The 24341-nt window shown below is 35.0% G+C and overlaps 1 protein-coding gene across 4 annotated transcripts in view; it reads right to left on the bottom strand.

Annotated features, from left to right (window-relative positions):
• Antp (homeotic protein antennapedia) overlaps positions 1-24341 on the bottom strand; it is a 237807-nt gene that overhangs the window by 125592 nt on the left and 87874 nt on the right. Inside the window, exons 1-2 of one of the 4 annotated variants that reach the window (XM_029314893.2) lie at positions 13887-14475; positions 13599-13763 (exon numbers count right to left, since the gene is read on the bottom strand). The exons of 2 other annotated variants lie outside the window; for them this stretch is intronic. The gene's annotated coding sequence lies outside the window, so the exon portion shown is untranslated. Of the gene's footprint in view, positions 1-13598; positions 13764-13886; positions 14476-22821; positions 23269-24341 lie in introns of those variants that run through there. One more of the 4 variants, XM_029314894.2, reaches the window with a different exon arrangement.

The raw sequence follows: 24341 nt of genomic DNA, 5'->3' as shown, positions 1-24341 counted from the left end.
GCTACGAGAGAGATTTAAGGGACACCGGGAGCGCTAAATTTTCAGACAAGTGCGGTAATCGTCCTGCGGATCGCAAGAAATTAACGGGACACTAAGTTGTAGAACGCTGAGCGCGTAGGAAGGTAGGGGGATGTAGCATCGAGAAATCACAAACTGGGCAGCTAGCGAGACAGGCGAAAAGTTCGCGCGTCTCGTGGCGGGAAAAGAAAAGGAAACGAGGTGAGAAGGAGCGAAAGAGAGAGGTAGATCCAAAGAACTACGGTGAAGTAGATAAAGACGGAGGAGGCACAAACCAACGGGCAGCGGCCGTGAAACAAAGCAGGAGTTGCCGGCCGTGTAATTGAACTTTTTGGGACTTGGTATCTCCCTTTTTAAAAAGAAGCAGAAACTCCGAAGCGGGATTTTTCGCCCTTATTTATTCGAGGGATCTCTACTCTACTTATTAAACGTATCAAATATCTATGAAAGATCGACACCTTCAACAAACAAGAGCGTTGTTCCGATGAAATCTTCGACGATTACAAATGGATTCTTTGGTCAATTTGGGAACGATTTTTCCTCAGCGAAAATGTCGAAAAAGGTCATCATTTTTTACAACTTTCCAATATTTGTCATTATGTATCTTTATAACTAAGCCTCAAATTAAAATTTTATTATAGTTAGACTTTTAACTCCAAAACGTTTAGTTTTCAAAGAACCCATTTTTTTCAATCGCTTATAACTCGAAAATTATAGACTTCTCAACATTTTTGCTAAGGAAAAATCGTCTCCAAATTGGCCAGAGAATCCGCCCTTATCATTGATCCGTTAGTTACCGGACACCCTGTATATATATTTCTCCGACCGTTGCAAGTCGGGGAAAACATAATGACGCCGTCAATAGCGAAGACAATATCGTCAGCAGTGTGAGAAGCAACGAGCCGTTCATTTGTCCAGTTAGCTCGCGATTGTAGACGCATTGGGGGCTACCAGCGTACCCTCGTCTTGGGCAGTCGCGCACATCCATACACGTACACGGGGCCCCTTCTCACACAATCGGTAAACCCTTCCTTCTCCTTCTACTTCTCTTTCATAGCCCACGCAACCAGTTGTATCTCTCACGATCGTATAAGATACGCTCAGCATTCGTTCGCAAATGGTCGGGGACGGTTGCGTGAGTGTGTGCCACACCAGAACTACGTGACCTAGTTTGTTGATGAAGCGCGTGATACCCGCGTGAAATAAAGACAGACAATTGTTTCGATTTGCCTGTCGCATGATTATACGTCGCCTGATGATGGACTTTATCTATCGACGTATTTTCATATTCGAGCACGAAGAAAGGGCTTTTTCTCCACATGGGAAATAGAGCATCTTGAAAAGGATTATTCCGCAAACCTCTTAAAATTCTGTGTCATGAAAAAAAAAAAATATATATGTATATTATGTACTTCACTTTGACAATAAGTATTATTAACGTTGTAAATATCATTGCAATACACTTTCTGTAAAATTGAAGTAATGAAAAAATAAAATAAAAATTAACTTTAAATTAACTTTAGTATTATCACCATCGACGTATTAAATAAGGCAATAAGGGAACGGATAAAATTGTTATCGTACAGATTCTCCGTATGCTCGTTTTATATGAAATATATTCTAAAATTAAAATTCAATGCAAGCTGTATCTTTTTGGATCTGCAGACTACGTGCCAACGGGCGGCGATATCGCTTTTCCGTTTTCCAGAGCGTCGACAGTTACTTGAGAAATATTTCACGAGGATATTGCGTTTGTATGCGAGAATTACAAAGCGTAAAGATACGACGATTATTAGAAAAAAAAGTCATAATGGAAAATTATCGTGACATGGTAGAATGATGTTTCCGAAATTTCATTTCCGGGGTTTTCTTTTCCATCCGGAAATTTAGTGCGCAGCAATTACCGTTTATCTCGAGCAAGGTCACACGTTATGCCCTAACGCGATCGAATAAACCTACATGTTACGTCGTTACGTGCTCTTTATTGGAGCAGAGTACATAAAAGGAAAGAAACAAAGCGTATACAAAATAGCAAGAAATAAGCGTAACGCGCATGTACACGAATGCGTACGTTTTCCACGCGTCACCGACGTCTCGCACGAGCGTCGGGTAGATTATACTGACGCATAAGGGAGAGAATCCAGCCCTATGGTAGGAAACTCTCTGCGGGAGTAGCCCGTGGAAGCGGAGCCAGAGAAGTTTCGCTTCGAGAGCGTGACGGGGGTGGAACGAAGGGTGGCGTGGAACGAACGGAACCGAGAAACGCCGGTGAAGGAGGACGCCCGGGGGTGAAAGAGGGGCGGGGGAGGAGGGTGGAAGAGAAGCGGGCTGACGACTAGGGGGGTGGGCTAAGGGGGTAGGCGAGGGGATGAGCCCAGAGTTGGAGCGATGGCAGAGTATTGATTTAGTGGGTTTCACCGTCTCCTTCTATTTGTCTCTCTCGTTCTATATCTCCAACGCGCGACTCTCCACCATCTATAGCCGCACGAAGAGCGGCGCATCGGCTCATTGTTTCGATTCGTACCATTTCTTAGCTGGCGGAGGGCACGCTCCATTTTTCGCCCAAATGAATAATCTTACTTTGGTTAAAGATATAAGCTCCCGCTAACGCGATTCTTATCATTCTACTTGAGGTTTCGTGATTCTCCTTCTCTCTTTTCGGAGCGCAATATTTTCTTTCGCCACATTCACGGAATCATTCATTATTATAATATTAAAAGGAAAGAAAGCATTCTAAGAAATATCACGATCGGTATATTCTCGTGGCGATAATCTTACATAATATTACGTGGAATTTAATCTCGAAATAATTGATAATAGCGTATTTTTCGGCGGTGTGTATCCCAGGGTCTCGCTTCTTTTTTTTTCCCACGTTAAATCTTGGTACGATAAATCACGCGGTGCAAAAGTACCGCTGAAAGTTCGGTATGCGTATATAAATTTAGAAAACAGATATTGAATAATCCGCGATCGCACGCATAGACGGGATATAGGAACGTAGAACCGGTTTTGAAAACGTTCAGGAGACATAAATCGCGATGTATCTCGATTATACACGAATATATCGAAACGTCACATTTTCACGTGAAGACGGCGTAACGCGTGTCGCGAGGCCGACAAGGTCATTTAAATGCGAAATTTCTTTGCCGAGCGGCAAATGTTGACCCAAGCATTGATGAATATGTAAACCGTTTATTCAGGTGAACGCTAAACTACAAGCAGGCGGCGGCGTATCGATCGGTGTCGTTCTAGCGTTAACAAATATAACACGAAGGTGTACGATATGCAAATTAAATAGCGGGAAATCGGTCTAGCAACAGTGTTGTAGTTTAATTTAATGCAGAATGATCATTGTGTTAGACGATACACAGACATGCCTTAACTGTGGAATTTTATATATATATATATTCTCTCAAAATCATTTTTATGTTGTATGTATTATTGTTAGTTTATTAAAAAATATTATAGCTGTTTCCGCGCGTCATATGTGAAAATTTCCGATTTTTTCATCAATATATATTTTTATTAGATTCTTATTTTATCGACCACAATTATCGCGTATACTATATTAATTGTGCATTTTATTTATGTAGGCATTCACACGATTCATTATAGATGCAAGATAAAAGTATATTATAGAAACAAATTTAATTTGAAAAATGCGTAATAAATCATAAAATAAAACTTTATATATTCACTATTAAACATTATACATCATCTATAAAAAAATAAATCAATATAATTGATATAAAAATTAATATTATATATAACTCTTTTAATGCAAAATAATATATATATATACATGTCAATGTTAATTGTAAAAGCACATAGAGGGAGAAAAATATGATGCCGCAATCGTATGATGATCTAATTAATGATAGTCGCAACACCCACGTAACAGTTTAGGGCACACGAGGAGAGAAACCGAGATACTATCTCCATATAGTTAAGAGGTGTTTACAACTTCAGGCAGTGAATCTGTGGGTAAGTGGTGGAGAAGATGGCAGTAAATATTCCTTGGATGCTACTCTCGCCTCTCTCTCTCTACCCTCTTTCCCCTTTCCTCTATCCTTTTTCCGTCGCCGGTTTCCTTCTTCTTTCGCGCTCCGACCTGCCCACTTTCGTCCCCAGCGAACCGGGGCAACATCATCCTTCCCGTCGCGGAATTCCAATTTACCCTCCTCGTGCCTTCTTTCATCCTCGATCGTGGAGCATGGTTCAAAACGAAAACACCCAATTGATTGTGTCCCCGGTATCCTCGCATGCCATTTCTCTTTACCCGAATTACACGAGGGGTTTTCCTTTCTCAACAAAAAAAAAAAAAACAAAAAAAAATGTGTTTATTTATCTACAAAATATAAAAAATAAAATGCTAACGTCAATTAAATGCAATCAGCTTTATGAAATCTATTCTCTGACAATATATATTTTGTATTTAAAATTGATTCCACGCAGGACGTAAAAGAGTGATTCATTTTTAGAAATAAATTCATACACGTTCCATTTATACCTACAGAAAATAATCTGATGTGAGATACGCGTAGAGAATTTGATTTTTAGTAATAATAACCCCCTGTCTGACCTTTTCGGACAAGAATAAATATCAAGATGAAGGTTGCTTCGTCCGGATCTCTGACGGATTTCGCTCTCCATCTCAGCTATTCTCAAAGGAATAACTGGCAAATCTCCGAACGAATTTCAAGATACAAAATTGGCTCCACGTCACAGTTCCAAGAAAATGATTAAAAAGCTCTTTCGGAAGCTTACAAAGATAAGAAGAATTGTATCTATACAAAAATAAATTAATAGATGCAAATGTATCTTTTAGTTTCTTTTTAAAGTGACTCTGGCTATTAAAATTAAATTTCACTATTTTGATGAGGTAGAATTTGGATGTATGACTTGCTAGATTCAAAAAATTATACTGTAATCAATTCGCCAAGTTTGATAAAATTGTCAATAAAATAAATCTTATTAATCTTCTTTTACTATTTTAGCGTTTGTCAAATCTCGATAATTTTGTAGAAATTAAAATAAAAAGAAAGAATTAATAGAAACGTTATTTTCAGCTGTATGAAAGTCTCGTTAAAAATTTGAAAGACTATAAACAGTATCGATAACTGTTAGAAAATAAACACGTAATAAATTATATACAGACAGAAATTATTCAAGCATATAAAAGAGATACAGAAACAAAAACGGTGTGATATATCTCTGATGGAAATTGAAAAAGAAAACGGAGAGAGGAATAGAGGGAGATATCACAGAGGGATGAGAAAAAAGCGTTGCTGTCTGCAGCCTCGGCCGATACGGAGGAGAGAAAAGGATGGGACTATCGCGTAGACTGGAAATGAAAGAGCTCAGCCCCGAACGGGCGATAATTCATTCCTGAACCGAACGAGGCAGCTGAATCCGGCGTTGCACACGTGCACGATTTCGTGGAATGGGCGGCGTTTTACGTGGAAACTCGCGACTAGTGATATCAATAGCTATGGAATCCACGCTAGATTCGCAAAATAGAAAATCAATCGTTCTGTAGGGGAAAATTAATTCTGCGTTAATTAATACTGCATATTATATTCACCCAGCGAATGCGCGATTTTCCTTATTAATTTAATATATTTCAGCATTTAGCTTCAAACATATTTTGAATTTTAAATAAGAAATTAATCGATACGGACTATTTGCCAAAAAAAACTCGAATTTGAATCTTTTTGGAAGAGTATATTCTCTGATCAGTTTGTAAATCATTTTTCCTTAGTGAAAATATCTATAATCATTTTTTTTGCAAGTTTCACTTTTTTCTATCATTCTATCACACATCTTTGTAATTTACAAATTAAAATTCTATTAAAGTACATTTGATTTGCAATTAAGTAAAATGTAAGTAGTTCCATTACTCTTTTAACTCTAATAAAATTTAGTTTGTGAAAAATCTTTGTTTTTTAATCATTTTTAATAAGATATATAATAACTCGAAATTATTATTCACAATTATTAGAAAGAGTCACAACACTTTTATATTAAGAAAAAATTATTTTTAAAACATTCACTTTTAAAACATTCAATAGTTTTGGAATATCTTTTGTATAATATAATACGTATACATCATTCTTTTCATTAAAAATTTATAGTAAACGATCACACATCTTTAAATGATATATAAGTAAAGTGTTTATCTACATAATTAAAAATATAAATTATAAAAAATAAGCTTCGAGTTTTTTATATGTAACAATTATAATATAAATTGAAAGAGCAATTTTGTGTTATAAAATTCAATCTAATAAAGAACATCAAATAGTACAAATTTAATAACGCGTTAAAAAATAAAATTGTAGATACGTTTGTGTTATGCGCAATATCGATCTACTTTTCTCTTAGCAAGGTTCTGAGTTCATCGCGATGAAAACTGTACGTGCACTGATTTTAGCGAAGAGAAATGAGAACTATCGTTAGGTTTCTGAGTTTTTCCACGACAAACTATGATTCTTCCGCGAAAGTCGATTTTTCCTATGATACGATGGTGGGAGCGAAAGTGAAACACGCTTTTGTGCTCGCTTCGTTTTTCTGACTCTATTGGTGAAACTTAAGGAATACCCTCACGGCTGTGACCCTCATGTAGTCGACTTTCACTGCCATAAAAATATAAAAGCGATGTCGTTCCGGCATGTTACGTAAAACGATATATATAATCTATGTCCTTTTAGCGGAAATCTATGTTTTTTCTGAAAACGAGGCATCTGACCAGTGATTAAACAAGCACAAAAGAATATAGACTAAAAAAGAATTCGACATATTGTAATTCTTTTCTGCATATTATTATTTAAAAACATTGTTTAAGAAAGAACGAAAAAATTAGCAATTTTTTAATAGTAATATTTTTTATTACTATTTCTTATTAGTATATTTTTACGTTTGCACTCATTTTATCATTATTTTATAAGAGAGGAAAGTTTTTGAAGAACATTACATTACAACTATCTGTTAGTTTTTGATACTGAGTGTACTTTGAGGATCCACCCCTTCGAAGGCTAAAGGGAAGAAAGGGAGTTTTGGCTCTAAGCATAGCCAGCAAAAGGGCGGGCAGTCAGCGTGAAACGAAAAGCAAGATTTAGACGTCATCCCCTTGACGTGGTGCTTTCCTTTTACTCCTCCTGCGTAGCATCCGCGTGATACCTATCCCCGGTAAAACAACCAAATGCGCTTTTCCACTCAATCTTCGAAAAACTCATCAAATGACTTATTTAGGAAAAGAATATTTGACAGAGAAAACACCGTGTTCTTATTAAATTATCACTTTCCTTTACTCGAGGAAATTGATGACTTCATATTAAAAATTTAGATTGTGAATAATATTGTATATCACACAGAATGTGAACTCCTTATTTCATCTATGCGTAAAGTTGTATATAAATTTAAATTTTATAACATATAATAAGTCGAACTATAAACAGTAACCATTTTACAAAACACAGACCACAATTTATAAAATCTAATTTTACATTATAAATCTTATTTGAAAACTTCAAGTTATATCTAAAAACGGCAGCAAAAAATATTTTACTTTCTGAAACAATGGATATATTTATGCTTATATAAAATTTTATAATTTTTTCATTGCAGTGCGAAAAAAATTGTAATGTACTCTCGAGAATTTGTCGTTTCAGAAAGGAAACCCTAAATTTTCTACGAATAGGATTAGCTCATCCAATCAGACGCAACACTGGAAGGGCGGGTTTAATTAAAATCTTCTTGGAGCCAGGCTATACTAAGTCCACGACTGGGAGATGCCACGAGATGTAAGAATAGAACATGAAGAGGTTACCCTTCGACTAGAATTTCTGAGTGGTTTGCCAAATTAACGAGAAACGACATGATGTTATAATAACGAAAACTCAGATTTTCCTTCAATTGATAATTAATTAAATTTAAATAATTATATGCATCACATCTACATTCAATTATTTTATTTAGACAATTTTGATATTCAACGCATAAATATACACACATATATATATATATATATATATATATATGTATACAAGAGCTCGCTAATTTTGAATAAAATCAATGATAGTTTGCAAATCAGAAGCTTATTTTTCATAGACCAGAATCTTTAAACATAAGCAAATTTGCATATTATTTGTTATTTAAATAGTGACAATATTCATTTTTTTTTCGAGTTGCAATAAAGAAAATAACATTCAAATGAATCAAATATTTTTTAATATATCTAAAATACGATCGTCTCGTATGTAGTAAATGTAATTTTATTATATTTGTATATAATTGTATATATTTTATATATTAATATAATTAGCAAATATATAATATAATTAAAAACGCGGAAAATAAATATAATAATATGAATCTAAACACAATCTTATTTCTTATTTACATTATATACATGGAAGCTTTATTTGCATCATTTTGCATATTTTGCATTCGAATATTTAGCATATTTGTGATTCAATAATTGTTGCAATCAATTTTCGTATCTGCTAATTTGACTAAATTTCACACTTTTATGCATGAAGAGATTAATATTATTAACAAAATAGCAAATAAAAAGCAAATAAAAATTAAAGAAACATGTAAAATGTTAATAAGAAATAATATGAAAGAAATTATTTATTCCAGATAACAAAAAATATCCAATTTTTAAATGTCCAAATCAACCTACAGCAAAAATATAAGATATTGTCTTCCTGCAATTCTTTTTTTTTTTACTCCCCCCCCCCTCCCCCTAATATTCCTTTGATATAAAACGTGTATTGTATATTTAAACATATTGTATATTCTTTGAAGTATATTATAATATATATTTAATGCGTTAAATAAATAAATGTAATTTCTAAAGTATTTTTCAAGAAGTTCTTCGCAAATAAAATTCAGTAATATCCATCTTTAAAGGGTTAAGGCCTGCCAGTCAGCCGATACGAAATCTTCATAAGTGGAGCTATAAATTTATCATGGTCTGAACACGAAACCTGTATTTACTCTATTATACAGGCTCGTTTTTGTAAGCCGTTTACGTTTAACGGCAAATAATCGTTTAGATGCCGCGCCATGATACGGGTCATAAATTTGCCGGCATCCATGGCGTTCGAGCTGTGTTATGATAGTGCGAGACATGCGCAGGTCAGTACCGCCTTCATCTCGAGCAGGGTGTAGAAGGTGGCAGCACCACGGAAACAGCTGCTGCATACGGCCTTGAGAGATAGAATTACACTGCCATCTGCTGCATATCGCCGGAAGGTCGAGTACCTTTGGGTTCCAGCAAACTTGGGTAGAGGGCTTTGCTCCGTTTTGAGCGGGAAAAACAAGCTCCAAAATTTAAATTCAAACTTCGGAAGGAACAAGCAACGATCACGATATTGGGTTTCCTACTCCTAATTTACAACGTAAGTTTACGTATTTCTAGTTTGCGACTAAAGAAAACAGATCTGTCTCGTGTGATTAAAATTTTTGGAGAATATATAAAAAAATGAGAGTACTAGAAAGATAAAGCGCAATTCTTCCTTACGTAATTATACCCAATAATAATCTATATCGGCTATGATGCAATTAACTTCGTATGCAAGACATGCTAATAGTCGCGATTACATGCACAAAATGCTAATAAATTATATCATTCACTATTTATACCGACTCTTGCATATTCTAAACAAATACACGTGTCTACTCTTGACACTTATTACGCAAACAGAAATTTACTCATACAGTATTATTAATAAAATGTTTTGACTTTTCTTCACGTTGTATATTAAATGAATCGATTTTTTTCATGTTGAAATATTCGATTCGTTTTTTACATCAGTTTTAAGCAGTAATCATTATAATTTTATAAAAATATATATTTCTATATTAAAATGCTTACAGTTTCATAAACATCTTAACAATCTTAATGTAATTAATTTTCTTGAATAGTATCAACTAACATTTAATTAACACATCTTTCTATCAATCTTGGTAACATTTTTGTTTAGAAAAATTTAATTTATTAGATATTTCAAAATACTAAAAGTATCATGCAAAATAATAAAGAAATTCTAATTACATTTTTTAATACAACGTTAAATTAAAAAAATACATATAAAGAAGAAGTATAAAAAATGTTATGTTTCCTTCCTAAAAATTGCATATAGTATTCATCAATGTTATAATTATATCAATGCAAATTTTTTCTTCAAACAGTAAATCAAAGCATACCTTCGATAGATATCGAATATAAAAATAAAAGATAATTTTGAAATAATTAATGAAAAGTAATCCTTGATTCCTGTGAAGAAGTTGCCACTTCCTTAATTAATAAAAAAAAATTCGATCGTGAGATAAAAAGTGTGCGGCATCCGGCAATAGATATCTCTCCCTCTTATTTTTGTCGCCTTCATCGCGCTCGTATTTATCCAACCGGCGCGTGGCAACTCTTTATCAGTCACCCGGATCAATCCGCTGTTTGGTCCGGGTGCGTCCACGTTCCTGTAATACCAATCAGCCCCTGTAGTACCCGCTAATGTCGATTCTTTCACCTCGTGCACGGTCGTTTTGGGTGGTCCACGGACGGGACCAGCGAAATACCAAGGTCTATTATTAGCGACAGAGGAGGGAATACGTGAGGGCATGCTACCACGATTTCTCGCTAAGAAACCTCGGACCGCGTGGCGAATGCCTCGCCTCGACCTAATATCGATTGAACGATCCACCGCGTAACCTGTTCCGCGTAGGCAGGTGCATACACGCACCGTTTCGTAAGGAACTCGAGCACTGTGTTTTTTCTCGAATGCATAGCCAGTTTTTTCTTCAAATAAAAAATCAAACCATGTAACTCTAACAAATTTATTTGGCATTAGAAGAAAAGTGCAAATTACTTTAATAGTAAATAACAAACTTCTTATTTAACGTTCAGAAAGATATATGATATAAAAATATACGAGAGAATTGGAAGTAAAAATAGTTAAGTTTGATTAAAATTTGGTTTCTTTCATTGAATAGTATCTCTCTTGATTATACTAAAATGAATGTAATTTTTATCAAGCTATCTTTGATCATTTTCTTTGGAAAAAGTGTACGCATTCTCACAAAAAAATCTACAAATTACATATTATTCTTTACGAGTAATATTTTTTTTCATCAAAAGATAAAATACGATTAGCAAAAACATTTGTTGGGCGTTCCAATGTTCAAGTTTGGTTGACTATAAAATGAGATGATAAATGGCAGACTAGGTCTGAGCATGCGAGTCTGGTTGGACAGGTAGTAATACTCTTCGTAGAGGCTGTAACTTATACCCCCGTCGAAGCTCGAGGAAATTGTGATGTGACGACTAAGAACGATAATCTGGAGTAAAACTTGCTGGGAAAAAATTAAGGTGAAAGGCAGAGATCGACGATGACCAATTAGCCTACATAACCATTTTACGAGTACATATCCGTCCCAGTCGTGGAAAAATAAGATTTAATCGTACTACCGGAAGGGGAAAAAAGGATATATGTCTGTTTTCTCACGCATAGCGAACTTCCTTCCAAAACGTGCAAAACACACAGCCGGTCCGCTACTCGCGCGCGCGCAATGATAAACTCGCACAATCGTTTTAATTAGTTTGTTAAAATGCGTTGAATCATCCACTCCCGCAAATCACGCTTATCGAGATTGCGCGAATTAATTTGCTTTTCGCTATATAACATTGCTATTTTATTCCTTAGCAAACTTGCAATTAACGCAATGATTAACACCGACGAAGAAAAAAATGATTAAGGAAAATTTGAAATTTTGTACGGACTAGAGAGGCAGGAAACTGCGTAGAGCTCGACCGGTTCTCTGGGTTTCACGCAGTCGAGATCCCTGGAACATTCGAGCGCACCACGCAATACACATGCATACGTACACATATACACACCTATACAGTACTTGGCGCAATCACGTTGTGCAGTAGATCGCAGAATAGATAAACACGACACCACGAGCTTCGCGCTCGTGCTAGTGGTTTTAACATCCAGCACGAAGAAATACAGAAACTAACGCTCTTCGGACGTTTCGCGCATCGTTCCTAGATCCACATCTCCTCGGCAAGAGGATAGCTTATCTCGAGCTATGCATCGAAGCGTTACGTTGCGACAAGCTGCGCCTTGGATGCTCATTCCGTGCCTTATATAAAGTCAGATAAGAATCGCGCTAAAATGGAGAGAATATTACGATATTATCTCGCTATCTAATAAAAAAATCTAGAGATACAGGTAGATATATTCTTTAGAAATGTAATTCTTTTCCTCGTAGAGACAGACTCGCGTAAATTGGAAAATTTCGAGCCATAACGTAGACGCGGAAGAGAAAGAGAGACGACAGTTCTACTATTTTCTATTAAAAAAAATGCCAGATAAAATAAAACCGAACTGAAGTGAAAAGAGCGCGTCCGCAGCATCCAAATGAAATACCATCCAACGATTTTCGGTCAGGCCGCAGGAAGCGCGACGGGATAAAGGACGGGTGGAAAAAAAATAGCTCGAGATACACATGACGTATGTGCCTATTTCAGCTAATAATCCCGTTATGCCCGGTTCGACTTTGCCTCGCGGCGGATAATAAACGCGCCAGAAACCGAACCCTGGGACTAAATCAGCACGTTGGGGGCGTAAAAGGGGAACTGAAGGGGAATGGAAGGCCGCCTCATCATCCGTCAACTGTCAAACGTCCAACCAATCCTGTACGGCAAAACCGAGAACGAAGCAACCACCCACGGGGCCTCAAGGGTAAATTACACCTAAGCCTTCTACCCAATCTCTCGCCTCTTTTCCTTCCTCTCTTCCTTCTCTTCCTTCCTTTTTACTCTGCCTATCCGGGAATTCTTTTGTTCTCCCCATCATTTATAATAGTGGAATTGAATATATATGTATATACTACGTACACCTTATTAGCAGCGCGACCGTAGACACCTTATATACGAGCGCGACGTCTAATTATAATGTGATTAGTGCGATGAAAATATTGCAGAATGCAAATATTTTGTAGACAAGTTTGTGAAGAGGAAAAATTGTCATTGAAACTAAAAAAATTAGAAATGTAAATATATAATGAATAAATATACCGTGAAATAGATGCATAAGCTAATTCAGGTATCGTACAAAATATTTTAACTTTAGAAAATCTCTTTGACATGTCTTTGATCGTATAATTTCGGAAATTTTTTTATTATTCACAAAGTATTCTCGCTATTTATTTCAAAAATATTTTTTAATCTTTCAGAAAAAATTGCGGGACTCTCTATCGTCTTTTTTAAAAAATAATATAATTTAAAAAATAAATGGCATCAAAAACATTGTGACAAATCTTCAAAATACTTAAATATTCTCATGCGTGTAAACTAAAAAATTAAAAATTTTAATTTTTTATATAATCTATTGTATCTGTGCGCACACGTATCCAATATTATAAATATCAGTATTTTTGTATATACTAAAAAGCATTTTATAAACATAATATTGTATATGTATAAATTATTATTGTAAATGAGGAAATAATTAGCAAGAAGAACATAATCTATAAAAATAATATGCAAATAAAAAATTGTGTCCACTCACCAAGTATCTGATTCTCCTTTAGTAGCGGTCGTTATTTTCGCAAAATATTGCATTCAACTCACATTTCGCGAATACATAAAGTTCCTTTTTACATTAATTAACATCTTGACGTGTTTAAGTTTCTATTATAATAATAAAGTGTCTATTGATTATGATAAGAATAACCTGAGAGAGAAAAAAATATGTAAGAGATATAAATCAATAGTGGAAAAAGATAAGCAATCAAGGAAAAATTCACGCTGTGAATCATACGGTCGCCGACAACTCATTGCGTGAATTAATGATCACCTTTTATGCAAGATGATAACTCCAATGCGACATGAGAAGAGACCAGTTTTAACGCTGTTGTGCGCTGTTGACCAGTGATGAAAAAAAAAATATCTTTTGCGGATTTCTGAATTTGCATCGGAAGATCGAGCGTAAAAAGTTGTTGACTGATTTACTTCGTACAAAATTATACTTTATCAATGCAATTAAAATTTTAATTTTGGCACCGAAATAGGACAAATCTTATAACATATCTTGTTTAATAAAAAATTTTTTCTTTATTAAAAAAAAAAAATTAAACGTAACTCGAAGAGAGACAGCAATGTGAATTTAATAGCGTCAGAAATAGAAATAGATGATATCACAAATCATATATTATTACATTCACAAAATAAGTTAGACGTTCACGGACGGAAGCATAAGGCCACTATTATCCGAAATCACCAGAGAGCAGCGAGAATAATGACATCCGGCGTCTATTATTAACTCGAAGAGTATAAACGAAAGACAACATAAGTTGTAACGTATGGTAATTAATACGGCACTCCTCTTTTTTTGGGAAACTGTAACGAATTTGATCAGAAACGGATCCGATCGTGTAAGCTAACAGATCGAGACGCGCAGAAACACTGCCAGGATTATGAAGTGCGATGTTGATACGATGGCAGGCAGCGCCGCTGAAGGAGGAAGGAGCGCGCGCGGGAAACACGCACCTATACGATCTGCCGGATGCCACGGACACACATCTACTCGCTTCTGCATATCATCGAGCATCGAGGCTAGGACACGCCTTGAAATAATGAGAAAAATTACCGGCCATTAGCTTATGATAGCGGTTACGCGAAATATATACACAAATATCCCCGAGAGAGATTGATAAACGCGTCGAGCTTTTTCATTTTAACTCGCAACGTATTCTTTTCAAAATTATTTTCATTGTTTTTATCATTAGAAAATTAATAATTTATAATTTTATGGGAATTTTAAAATTATTTTTATTTTATCAACAAATTTTTTTAATGATAAAAAATGACATAATATGCTATGCAATTAATTATAATAATGTGTTGATTAGTGCATAAAAAAGATATGCAAATAAATAATTTTAACACAAATGTTAGGTTCCCACGAGATCTTTCGTGTTTCCGATATTCAAGCTGAAATAATGTTCTAGTCTATTATAATATCATGACGCTGAATTTCGGTTCGTTTTTAGACACAGTTTCCGCGCACAATTCTCATCGTAGACTATATATATCGGCAATTACTTTGATGGCGGGGAAAGCTTTTAACGTAGCGCACCATGACGACCGTCTCTCGACGAACGAATCAGACATAGCTTACTAACATGTACGAAGCTACTAGCCATGTTGAGAAGGGAAACCGAAGTAATACCTGGGATGTGGACGTAACGTAATGTATCGCCGCAGGAACAAGCGTGTTACAATGGTAACGCGTTCTGTCACGGTGCGTGATATACTACATGATGATGTGGACTAGAAACGCCCATATATGTAGTCGTCGCGAAATAACGACAGACCGCGAAATGTGTGATCTTTACTTGTTTAATATAGAAAAATAAAAAGATGTACAAAATCTTATTTTATTTTATTTTTTTTTATATTCTCGTTATTCGATCACCATTCTATTTTAGTCTGTTTGCAATCTAAAATAAATTCTCAAGACTCTTGATTATTTAATTCAATTATGGTTGAAAATGAAGGGACGCTCAGCTAGCTTAATTCCCATCAAGATAAGATGTGAATAATCACAGATATCTCATAAATGTCTCACTAGAGGCAAATCAATATATCAATATAAACTAAAAATTTAGTGTAGTTAAATCGGAACTGTTATTCTTTTTTAAAAGCTTTTACAAAAATTGGAAATATTTGCTTTAATTTTCTAAAGTTGAATGTCTGGAAAAATATAAAAACTACAATTTTCTCGTTAATAATAATAATAATAATAATAATAATGATATACAATATAATATATCTCGGTCGTAATTTATTCCTAAAAGGATTAAAAATACACAACATGCTTTGTGAGAGCTTTCGCGAGCCTCAAAGTTACGTTGCGGACAGAATTAATTTTTTACCACTTATCAAGACTTCGATCTCACAGTTCTCTCTTTTAGATTACAGAGAAATTGTCCGAATAACTTCGTAGAAACAAATTATATTCGACTTCCCGTCAAGGTGTTCGACACACGTTAGTCCAGAAAGTCTTGCCAGAAAGCCAGGAACAATCGATGTTTATGGATTTCCATCCACACACATGTGCAGGTAGAAACCGCCACGTGAAATCGTGTAGTTGATAGTAGCAATTACAAATCGCGTGATTTGTGGTCGTAACTCGTCGCGACGGCGGCGTCGTGACGCTCCCAGGTTACCTGCAGGTGGCCGGCACGAAGTTACCTTCGCCTTCGGCACGGCACTGCTTTTTGTATGACGGAATATTACATTCGGGTTATACACATCTCCCTCTCTAGCGAAATTGTACGATGTGTGTTTGTCCATACAACGAACTCCATCAAACATCCAGAGAAACTTGTAATTTCAAATAGTAGTTTCCAACTTGAATTTGAAAAGTATTCTACATTTCAAGGACTTTTTCAGGGTTTTATTTGTGTACAACACGTTATTTAAAAATAAATTGAAAAGGAGAGAAAGAGAAATTACATAGAGCGTGCAAATTTTCATTTTGATTATAGAACACGTATATAGATATATAGGGAGAGAGTGGTCAAAATAATGTAATACCTGAAAAATTCACTATATATTTTTATTAATCGGATGTTGGGTCACCATTTAATACAGCTTTACTTTTTCTTCGAATAGAATAATACAACTTTTGAATAGTCTCTAGTAAAATGTTATTTTTTATCAAAACGTCTGCTAATTGTTTGGAGATGTTGGAGTAGGAAATCTGCTTGCTCTCTTCCCCAATAGCGATTTGATAATATTTAAGTCGAATGATTGTGCGGATCAGGGAAGATGTTTAAATATCTTAATATCTTAATATTATCGAATTACTATGAACAGTTTTTGAAAAGAGAATGAAAAGCAAATTTCTTCCTCTAATCAACATCTCTGACACAATTGACAGACGTTTTGATAGAAGAATAAGACAACATACTGGGGAGATTATTCAAAAGTGGCATGATTTTATTCCATGAAAAACTGAAACTGTATTAAAGATCCAACACTTTATTAATAAAATTAAAGTAAAAAATACACTTTATGAATAAAGTATTTTTCACAAGTGTTCATATTATTTTGTTCATCTCCTGTAGACTCGTATATAAAAACATGCAAAGATTTTTATTATTGAATTCCGAGGAGATGACGCGTACGATATTTAAAAGGAAACATTTTATTTAAAAGAAAATTGTGTTTCGGGTATTTAATTTCATCTGTGTGGGCGGTAATTTAAAACACGATCGGAGTGGTGCAGCGACAACGACAATTCAACCGGCAGTGGTCGGACACACGTGGCGGATTTAGAAAGTCACGAACGGCCCTGCGATCGCCGTCGTCGGGGCACTCGATTTATTCCCTGCCGCCGAACTCGTTCGGCCGCTAATTGAAAAGCGGACAAATTAACACAGTGAACGGATCGCCGCAATTTATAATACCGCGTCTGCAACAATGTACGAACGAATGTGATACGAACGAGCGCCAGAACGGGGCATAGATAGCAGATTATTAACGAGGATCGATGAAGAGAATTGATTGATCGGAATTCGTGATAAATCGTTATAATTCTCCGGACACATTCGGCAAAAATTGAGATCAATATTTATTTCTCCATATCTTGAATTCGTCGGACGAAAGAGTCAGTTTGAATTATACATATATATATATATATATTAAAATATAACTCTATTTTTTATTTATTTATTATTTTTTACTCGTTTGACCGCGTTGCAATTTTATTTTCTTTATTCATGTAATCTACGGTTAAAATTACTTTTTTAATTGCGCAAAAGATATTCGAAAAAAGAGACCGAAATATACGCTATTTCTATTAATATAATGTACATTTTATATTTATAATAAAATAAAATACGCGTCCCATTTATTATCGTGGCTTTTATTTTTTATATCAAATTGTGAATATTTCTTAATTTATGAAAAAGATCTTGAAGATAAACAGTATCGATTTAAGCTACAATTTTCATTCAATTCAATTCAATATTATATAACACACTCATAATGAAGAGAAGATAATAATAAGAATGATCAGTAGGCTGATATGTTCATTAATCATAAATTTAAATTTCGGATATTTACGGCTATTAAATACCCTTTATCAAATGTACGTAGCGAATCGCATGCGATAGATGCATTACGCATCGCGATATCCGCAATATCTATCGCGGGGTGCAGAAATTTCAGCAATTCAAAGTTGTCGACGAGTATATGAGAAAGTGACTCGACATACAGTTCGAAGAAATTCTCCCCAAGTTCTACGAATATGGTAGAGCCAATGCGAGCCGCGTAACAAATACAAACGATTATTATCGAGCCCCATTTTGAAGGGGAGACAATAATTATAATGATTATATTGGAGTTGGGTGGTACGCGGCCGGCCGAGGAATAAATTACAGGTTTGCCTGCTGTGTGCGGTCGACATAGCAGCATAGGTTCGTTCGATAGATGTGTATCGCGGTGTGTTTCATGCGACAGAGAGAGCGCCATCGCAACTGCCGGTTTCCGCAATTTCTTATCGCCGCTAATATGGCCGACATATAAGCTAGACTCTTGACACTCGACCCGATCCTACGAGATTAACAAAAAATTGTGCGTTTTTGCTTCATGGTGAGAAACTCCGCTGTGCTAATTGCGGATGTTGTCAAGGTCTCATTATAATCTTAAAAAAAGTTTAACATTATCGCATATGGATAATGAATCGATTCATCGAGTGGCGATATCTGATCGATCAATTCTTGATCTGACCAGTCAGCAAACTTATAAATGAATAAATTATTATTCAACCTATAAATTTAAAGATTAGAAATGTTTATACTTATTTAACATATTCGGAATAATTAGGTGAGAATTTTAGTAAAAAGACTTTCAATGTGGAATGCAAATTTAAATTTCAACCTAGAAAGTCAGATGCGGATCATGATGTGTTAGTTTCAAGGAAAATTAATTGTTCATTGAAATTGATTAGTTATATACTGGATGCAAATTTTTCTTGGTCCAAGTAATTAAATTAAATTTCACAGTTCGAGACTTTAATTTGAATAAACTCCCTTGACTTTTTCTTGCCTATACTTCTTCAAGAAGATCGGGGGAATATATTAAAATAAAAATATCGGATTTATATTTAATTTAATTACTTGGCATCAGACTGAGAAAAATTTACGTCTTATGAACAACTGATCAATTTCCATGAAAACATTAATTTTCCTTGAAACTGAAAAAAATGAATGAACACTGACACACTATCATCCGCATCTGACTCTTTTTAGCCCGTTGAAATTTTTTATCTCGATTTGAAAATATTTCTGACTTTTGAAAAGGACCTTGTGTGTGAGGACAGCAGTATCGTTTTGAGCTAAAATTTTTATTTTAATCGATTCAATATTATATGACGCACACATAATAGAGAAAAGATTAAATTTGTAAAATTGGAATAATCAGAGTTCTTGCATTGAAAATTGTTATCCTAAGATGAGAATCCTACAATAAATTAAGAATAAAATGTTGATAAAGAAAAATTTCAACTTGAACATTCTCATGTTCGATTTTTATCGTGCTGATATTTTTAACGCGTTTCTCTTCTCGTATCTTTATATTTAAATTGTCGTGCAAGTATACGTATAAAGGAGACACTTTATTCATCTTCTCTGTTTCTTATATCTGATGCTTCCGTATTCCTTCTATCTATTCGAGTCTCTCTCTTTCTCTTTTTCTCGCTGTCATGAAGGCAGATCCACAAAACATTACACAAGCCCACTTCTCCACATTCTTAATCTTCTTACTCTTATCTTCCCTCGTCCGCATCCCTCTTCACACTTTCCTTGTTTGTGTGACACGGTCTTCCTCCTTTACTCGGTTCTTCCTTTCTCGCTGGAGTACCGTTTCTCCTTTCACACATAGCGATACGTGCGATTTTCTTCTCCTTGTCCTCCTTCTTATTCCTCTCTTCTCACCGCAGCGAAGATTGTCGCGCGATTAGTGTAGGCTCCAATGTCACGTGGAGAAGATGCATTGCCCTCGTCCCTTGGACCGCATTATATGTACCTGCGGTGTATGCATATCTACCGCGGAGCTTATACGGGCACCGTTTATATACGGTAACGCTGTAAGTGCATAATCACCGATCGCATCTGCTTGCACTTTGCGTCAAGCTACGGCACCTTGCATGTCGCCAAACAACAACGATGTAACGCGTATCGTATAAACGAAGTGATACGTTACGATAATATTTCCAACGATTTCAACGATAGATCATTATCGCGAATCGTCTATGCAATTGTAAATATGCAAGCATCACCGTTTGATATATATATATATATATATTAAAATAATTATTCTCATATGTATATTTATTCAAATTATATTGAGCAAATCGCAAGAAATATATATTTTTCATAATCCTGATATATTGGATTATAAAAAAAACACATTAATTATTTTATTATAAATATTGTAAAATGGAACATGACAAAGAGCATTTAGCAAAAAAAAGAGGTAGTCTAAAGTACATTTGAACGGTAAAACGATAATACTTTTATCGATTCTATCGATTCATGTTATGCAAGTTTCAGTCCATGTGAGCAGCGAATACCGACTCTTAAAATATTCCGGCACCTGCATCTCTAGAGACACGCTCGTCCTTTCCCCCATTTGGCCTGTGCTGCTCAAGTCTTCCCATACGAAGTCGATTAGCATAAGAGGTGGATCGCAGATAGAGTTTTTACAAATCCCGTAGATCGATCGAAAATCTCATTACGTGAGATTCAGATTACATTCATTTATATATAAAAATTTTTTAATAATGCTACTTATTAACTCATTTCCTTTTTCCGCAAATGTCAAAAATATTTAAAAACTATATAATTACGTATTTTTCCCCTTCGTCTTTTCCTTTTTCCGCAAATGTCAAAAATATTTAAAAACTATATAATTACGTATTTTTCCCCTTCGTCTTTTCATTTATGTAGAGTGCAAATTCTCCAAATTAAATTTATTAAAAAAGGTACTAACTGTAGAGCTGTGCAGTATAATGTACCGGTTCGGTGGACTCGACCAAAGGATGATTCACTGTCGCTCGTTATTCAAGCAGCTTTTTACTTTAATCATATTAATGAAGCATTTAATCTCGCTGCATGTTTTACAAGCCGCCGGGTGTGTGGGCCTCTTCTGATTTCGTTGTTGACGAGGCTTTCTCAGCACTCCTTTCTAATCTTTTCTCATTTTCATACTTTTCTATTTCTTTCTCTTTCTCTTCTCTCTTTCTCTTCTTTTTCTCATTCGTTCCTAACTTATTGCCTTCTTATTTTTCATCTTCCAGCAGTGCCCGCTAATAAGTGCGTCTCCTTTAGACGTATTTACACCTTTACCATGATCCCACCCGGTATTAGCATACTCTAGAGCCCGTATCATTACGATGATATATCGCAATACAATGCAATGCGCGCACGCGCACATTAACGATAAAGTTAATAAAAAGCAAAGACAATTTTATGCAAAAAAATAAACACTATTAATTCAAAATGATATTATAATAAAAGAATTAAACACTGCCAATTAAAAGTAATATTATAAAATAATATTATATAGAAATTATGAAAATAATATTATATTGAAAAAAATGTTCACAAAATTATTAGTAATTTTCAATATCCTTCAACAACTGTCAAATAATAAGTGTTAGAATTTTTTAATGGTGATATATCGCATAATTTCACTTATCACATGTGACACTTAACTGTCACAATCAGCTGTTAATTTCGCCAGCACATTATATCGAAACAAATGTACCTTGGCGACAATTATGTCATTTTTTAAAATAAAAATGTCCATATTGGAACAATGTTATATTTCTATTCTTTTAATAAAAAATAGATACTTTTATTAAATAATAATTTTACCTATCAACTTATTAAAAACGCAATTGATTATTTTATCCTTAAAAATCTTATAATAGGATTCTTTCTCTCTTTTAACATGTTACGATACAGAAAAATATTGATTTGATAATATTCATCATATGTCTACTGCATAATAGAATTTCCACAAGAGAAAAAATATACTAAAAAGACAGGATGTGCTATTGTAGAACTACCATATGAAAGATAGAATTATTTCTATTCTCATTGTTTCGCGTTTGCGCAAGCAATAAAGGTTTATGATAATGTTATAATAAATAAATTGCTTACATTATATCAAGCACGAGAGATGCACAGACATGTTTCACAAGGTTTGAGGTGTTGAATGCGTCACTTACCTGAAACAATAAATTACATGCGTTAGATATGGATTGTGTATGTATATATGTATATATACATGTATATACATATGTATATATATATATTCTATTTATATATGTGATATGCTATTTCATTTTTTGTTTCTATGTTAAACTCATACATTATTGATAGCCTGTCATATTATGTCAAATCATTAGCCCTAGAGCAATATTTTTTAAATCAAATTATACGTACATAAGAAATATGTTTAATGTAATTGTATTACGACAATTTTAAATAAATCAATGTTATAGAAGATCTGTTTAAATGGAACAAGTAATGTCTTTGATTACTTTCTTTGATTATAAACTTTAAATTTCGTTACATTACACACACATACATATATGTCAACAGTTTAAATATTTATTGCGGCTAATAATTAACGCAGACAATACGCAGATAACACAACGGAAACGATAGGAAATGGAAAATTCAATGGATAACGTCATCGTGAAAATCATTTACCGGCCAATTCGAAAAGTATCCATCCAAACGCGCGCGCAACAAGGTCACGTTTCTGCCACAACGATGACGTCGATATCCAGAGAGCACGGTCCAGCATCTTTATATTCTCATTGGCTGATACTCAGTAATCGCGCGCACACTTATTGGTCTCACCCGGCACGTGGTGTCATCCATCGAACACTGCTATTTCCAAATGCCCATAGATAGATGAACAACGCGCACAATTAGACACCATCAAGATCTCAACTTCCGTCAGTCACTTAGCTGAGCACTAATTCGAAATTTTTGATAGATCGCGCCATATGATTTGATTTTATCGATAATTATGGACGAATTTATGACGTAGCGCAGTTTGACGCGGATCGTAGAATAATTTTAGCAAGGAAATGTACATTTATGTAGAAGAGAGACAGAGAAAAGTGAAGAAGAAGAAAAAAGGAGCGGCACGAGACACAGTGGAGACACCGCATAAACCTTCCCGGCCGCAAGCCACCACATAAATATAATAGAGAAGGTAAGGCCTCGTGATGGTCGGCCGGCATTGCCCGCCGAACCGTCACGGACTCAGCACATCGTACAGGAAGGGGGAATTTGCGCGGGGTAGGGTGAGATGGGTGGACGTGTCAGAGGCAAAGCGGTGGTTGCGCGGAGTTGGAAAGGGGGCTACTCCTCGCTTCTCTCTCTGTTTCTCTATGCCGCGCAATACACGGCGGCGTGAAACATGGGGAAACGGCACGAATGATCGATGGGATTCTGCGCTGTTGCGGGCATGGCATGGGTACATATCCCCACCGTTCCCGCCATACGGCAGTGGGAAACCCCTTCTCAGGAATTGACAAGCGCGCTACGCCGCCTGGTGGGCACATCGCACGTGGTATTCTGGAAGAAGTTTTCAGCACAAGTTCGTAGATGGCGTGCTGCATGTTGACGTCAGCAACGCCATCTCATAACAAACTAACGAACTATGTGGATATAAAGAACCACGTGATTGGAAATCCAATAAGTCGGTAAAAAAGGAAAATGATGTATGATCATAAAATCACCAAAATAAATCAAATTATCATATAAATTATATTGAATTTTTTTGTTACGTTTGTCTATTCGTCTGCGTTTAAAGTAAAACGATCTTTCTCTTTAAAAATTTTTGTTCAAAATGTTCAGAATACAAATTTATGCAAGGTCAAACATACGGAGCACACCACCATCAACTTCTCTGGTTAATTTGGAGACGATTTTTCCTCGATGAAAACGTCAAGGCACTAATAATTGTTAAGTTATCAATGATTGAAAGAGAAGAGCTTTTCGCACAAACTAAACTTTATAGAGTTAAAAATATTAACAAAATTATATTCTTCAGTTAATTTCAGGTAGAGTATATTTTAATACAATTTTAATTTAGAGCATACAAAGATGCAAGAAGACAAAATTTGGGAACAAGCAAAAATAATGACCTCCTTCGACAGTTACACCCTGCGTATAAAAGAAATAAATAAATAGAAAATTTACAATATTTGCGTGAA

The sequence above is a fragment of the Nylanderia fulva genome, unplaced genomic scaffold, assembly GCF_048542155.1.
Source record: "Nylanderia fulva isolate GAGA-0341 unplaced genomic scaffold, ASM4854215v1 Scaffold16, whole genome shotgun sequence".
Classification (NCBI taxonomy): Eukaryota; Metazoa; Arthropoda; class Insecta; order Hymenoptera; family Formicidae; genus Nylanderia; species Nylanderia fulva.
This window is presented reverse-complemented; position numbering and strand designations above follow the sequence as displayed.